Raw genomic sequence first — 5,533 nt, forward strand, 5'->3', positions numbered from 1 at the left:
ATATATATATATATATAATAAATAATACAAATGATCAAATGATAGAGTGCACATCTGAAGGTCTCTAATGTTCTATTGATGACCTAGTGGTAAGGAGTTTGACTGGCAAGCCACAGGCACATGGCTCAAATCCACCAACTGCTCTTGAAAAGAAAGATGGGTAATCTTCTCCTGTGCACTAGACAGTTTTGGAAACTAGCTGAAGAGTCAGTTATGAGTCAATTATGACTCCTTGATACATAAAAACAATAACAAATTAATGGAAAGGTTGAGCAAATCATATGGCATAATTTAGTTAATAGATTATAGTTGGATGTGGTTTTGATTACACCTATCATTAATAATTAGAGCAAATTTTCTCATGTGCAAGATACTTTCAGTAGTTTGTGGGTCCATTGTCATCTTTTGGGGATATGAAAATTGCATTCTAGAAACAAAACATTTCCCAAGTTATCAATATTGCAAATTTCAGCAAAACAAATATAAAGGTTTCTGATGTTTCACCATTTGCCTCAGGATAAATACTTCTTAAATAGAAAGAAGTAATGCTTTCTTCTGCATCTTTTTCATCATGCATAATAAGCCAAATTCTCCCTCATAAAATGCTCAGATCATTTAAAAATGCAAGTTTAAATGCTGAATGATACATGAAAGTTAAAAGATGAGTAAAATAAATATACGATTTCTTCAATCAAAGTGAAATTTACCTTTCAATATGGGTATAATGAAAATGTAGAAAATACTATTGTGTAAGAAGTTTTTACAAGCTTAATTGTTTACTCTTTTATTCAACTGTAAGTATTGTTCCAAGTTCCAAGAACATGGCTTGAGTAAGCGGACAATGAGTGAACACTACATTGGAGAAGATAGGCCTTGAATAAGCCTGCAAACAAATAAAAACAAACACAATTCTAACAACGACTGTGGGAAAATATGCAGCAAACTGAATATAACATTAAAAATGAAAGTATGTGTCAGCCAAGGAATTGATAACTTTAATAAAGAATCCAGAGTCATGATGTCAATGGAATGGTAACATTTCTAGCTGACAGAAATTAAGGCTACATCTAATTTCTTTCTGACCAAAAGCCTACAGGTCGGTAATTTACATGACTAGAAAGAAATTTTCATTATCTTTTTGAGCACGTTATAAAGGGGGAAAAATCAGAAATCAGCTGAAATTGTTCTGTTGGAGGTTGCTTCAGGCAAAACAGGCAATAATAAGGTAATAAATAAGACTTTATGTGAGTCTGTAGAAAGAACTCATTGAAAGATGACTGTATTGCACGCTAAAACTTTTCTCCTAGGTAGGTTTCCAAAGCACAATTTTAGGATTTAGGAGATTCTGACTCTGATATTAAGGGGTTTGCTATATTTAAGATGTAGAATTAATTGTAATTAGAGAAAATAATATTAAATTTATCTTTTATAAAATTTTCTTCTCCCTTTCATTCCTCTGTTAATATGATCTGTCTGTTATTCAGAAAATATGATTCTTAATTTAAGCTTTATTTTCCTTATTAATGTATCAATATAAGCCTTTTAATATTCAAAATTAGTTATTCAGAAGTGCAATTTTCCTGGAAAAATGACCTACTGCTGCTTGCTGCATGTAAATTTTCCCAGTACCAGAAAAAGGATATTTCCTGATTTGTTATGCATGAGCCCATTTTGTTCTTGATATTCCCATGGAGGAGCGTTTTCTGTGCTTCATAATTGAGCAATAAGACATCAACGGCAAGTGCCTTTCTCTCTCTCCAAAGAATACTTACAAGAGTGAAGGCTGGAGTGCAAGTAATTTCAATCATCAGAGCAGTGCAATAATCACATAGGATAAAACCCCCACACACTTGTAGTTCCTTAATGCTATTAAAAATAGAAACAATACAAATGGAAATATCAGAGCTACCAGATTCATTCAGTGAGTATTATTAATATGGGGATGGCGCCTTCGGCAGCAAATCAGAAAATTCCATTTGCATCGAGAGTCTTGAAGCAATTCCACAAAGAGAAGTTAGTTATTTCTCTATTGGCATTCTCCAAGAAAATGGCTTATTCCTGCAATTCGCTTGATAGCAATACTATGCAAATATATCCCAGGAGAATCCAGTTATTTTGAACAAAGAAGAAAAGCTCATTGATTATTTGCTTGTTTCCAGAAATGGAAACTGGAGAATGAGACTGAGTGTTCAAAAAAAAAAAATCCTATTTAAATTCTATTTTTCACTACCCACTGATGGAAACATTTAAATTTATCCTTATGTTTTCAAGTAAAATACTTAAGTGAAGTTGTGTTCTGTGCACAGTTAGCAGATGCAGGAAGTATTTAGGGTAGAAAATCATAGCTTTGTTTGTTTATTGAACCCCCAAATAAACTCAAATACAAATAGTTAGGGAATTTAGAAAAGGTATTCCAATATAATTTCAATATAAAAAAAACAATATTAGGATAGGAGAAATAAGGGGTTTTTGTTTTTACTGTAAAATTCCAGAAAAAAGCATTAACTTCAATCTTCTCTAAACATTACCAATTTTAATTATCTGAAAGTTTTCAGAGAAGGTAGTATTTGTATTGAGGAGTTAAGAACCAGACACTTTTAAGATGAAAAATCCAAACCAATTGCTGTCTATTTGGAATCTATTTGTAGATTTTCTAGAGTCCGTAAGTACCTTAGAACACTTTCTGTCTTTCTCCTGTGCCTACATTGGTGAATTTGAAGTTTCGGGGAGGTGCTGCCTTTGGGTTTGCATTTCAGCTCTGAGTACTGCATCACCAGAGTTCCCTTGCAAGATGAAGACAACATGATAATTATCACTATACCGAATAATTGATTACAATTGCACCTCTTGGGCATTGGGAAGCTTGAGGAACTGACTTTTAGTTAGTTGACTTTTCCAGGAAAAGCCAGATGCAATTATAGTCTTTTTAGAAATACAGTATCTTCAGAAATTATAAAACTCATGCTCCTCGTGGAAATCTTAGTACATTCTTTTCCTTAACATTTACAAGGCTTTAGGGAAGAGATACTTTAAAATCTTATAAAAGTTTTTAATTAAGGCACACATTTTTAATTTTATTTTATACTGATTTAGTTACAAAGTTCAAATACATTGTTTTCACACCTGATCTTTCCCATTTCCTTCACCCCCCCACCCATCACATGCGACCCTATGATTAACATCCTGTCTCATCCTCACCTCTCTGTTTCCATCCTCCTTTCCCCCATTAGATTCCTTTTATACAGTATTTGTCCTTATGGAACTGAGTTAGTTCACTCAGCATAATACTCTCCAGTCCTTCCAAAATTAAGACAATAAGAAATAAATGTTGGAGAGAATGTGGCAAGATAGGAATATACATTGTTGGTGGGATTGTAAAATAGTACAACAATTCTGGAAGGCAGTTCGGCGCTTCCTCAAAAAGCTGAATATAGACATTTCATATGACCCGACTATTCCACTGCTTGCAATATACCCCGAGGTAATGAGAACTGAGGCACAAATGAAGACTTTTACACCACATCATAGCAGTGTTATCTGCCATTGCAAGAATGTGGAAAAAGCCCAGATGTCTAACCACAATCAATGGATTATGGTACATTCACAATGGACTACTATGCAGCACACAGGAGGAATGATTTTGTAAATTACTACCTAAGGTACATATTTTAAATAAAATGTGTTATGTCCTCATGTTTTGACACATAACGTTCAAATGACAAAATTATATGTGAAATTCTGTACTTTTAGTATATTATTGTTGTTATGTGTTGTCAAGATGCTGCAACTTACGTACCCTATGTACAACAGCTCTAAAACCTGTCCTGTTCTGAGCCAGTCTCACTGACTCTGACACACCAACCACCATTGCCCCAGTTACTGTGTCAGTCCATCTCATCTGGGGTCTACCTGTCCTGTGCTATTAAGTTTAATCTATATTATTATTTTAACATAGATTAAATGTAATAAAATATTTCAAATAATTTCATTACTAATATACAAGTCTATATTCTAATGATGCTTTATGAGTAAGAAAACAAGAAATGTATACTTCTATTTCATATTTACTAATAGATTTAGATTGTTAAATATTACTTTCAGAAGAAAAAGCACAATTTCTGTTGTTAAAATTACTATTACCAGGTGATGTGTGATTTGTTGGGTTGTCAGATTCTTTATAATTGTTAATTTCATGATAGCAAATTTTGTTTTCCTGAGGAAATGTCACCTGGAAGTATGTAAAAAATAAGTATAATCATAATAAGATTTGCAAAGGAACCAAAAGTTTTAAGAATATTGTACAGCTACATTGATGCCTTATTAATATAAATCTTATTTATTACCTAAGGGAAAAATTCATCTTATTCAAGAATTATATATAACTTAGAATATCATAAAGTATTTCTTATGTCCTTATTCAAGATTTTTCAATACTTGAATTATAAAATATTAAATAATCTGCTGAACACTAAATAATTTTTCAAATGGAAGGATAACTGAAAATAAAATGGCGGTAACAATGATATTAATGCTAACTCAAAGCTTGCATATTCTTGGGAGCTCAAATACATAGTAGCTCTGTGACAGAAATATAAATAGCCTTGTTCATTTTATGCCGTTGTTGTTAAGTGCCTTCAAGTCACAGATGATTCGAACAAAAGACCTGAACACTTGTATAACTTTCATCATTTCTCTAAGTTCATAGAGTTCCCAGAGGCAAGCCATTTAAGGAAGTAGATGCCTCTCCTGCTTCCAAGCTTGTTTTAATGAGGAAGCTCCACCAAACACTGTCCACATTAGTAACAATTATTGTACTTGACAGATCAGTGTCACAGTTTTAGCATGACAGCAACCACGAATTACCTCTGTACAGACTAGTGATATACTACTTAGAAGAATGTCTGACCAAAATAATTAAAACCAGGTATGACGGCTGCAGATTATTGGACCGTAAGCATTTTGTTCCAAATAGTAAGAAAGTCTTAATGCAGAACAAAGATTTCAATCTTCAATTACAGATTACACTTCTGCATCAAAACCACAAAAATTTTCATAACTGAATTAATAGACAGTATGATGATAGAACTAGCTTGCCTCCAGAAACTATGACTTTGGAGAAATGATGAAAGTTATACAAGTTTTCAGGTATTTCGTTCATAGGATCGCTATTAATCATCTATGACTTGAAGACACTTAATAACAACAACAGCATAGAGTTCTTTCGGCCTAATGGATAGAAAATTATATTATCAAGCCAAAGATGGGTGAGTTTAATCCTCAGGCCTGAGGAGCTTTACTGCAGAAGATTAGGGACTGTAGTCTTCAATATGGATTGAAGCACAACATCAAGAAGACAAAGGTTCTCACAACTGCACCAGTTGGCAGGACGATAATTAATGGAGAAGAGATTGAAGTTGTTAACAGTTACAGCTTGCTTGGCTCCACAGTCATTATTCTCGTCACCAGCAGTCAGGAAATAAAAAGACAAATTCCATTAGATACATCTGCTGTCAGGGACTTCTCCAGAGTACTG

This window comes from Elephantulus edwardii, unplaced genomic scaffold (assembly GCF_000299155.1).
Source record: "Elephantulus edwardii isolate Elephantulus edwardi_28Jun2011 unplaced genomic scaffold, EleEdw1.0 scaffold00082, whole genome shotgun sequence".
NCBI lineage: Eukaryota > Metazoa > Chordata > Mammalia > Macroscelidea > Macroscelididae > Elephantulus > Elephantulus edwardii.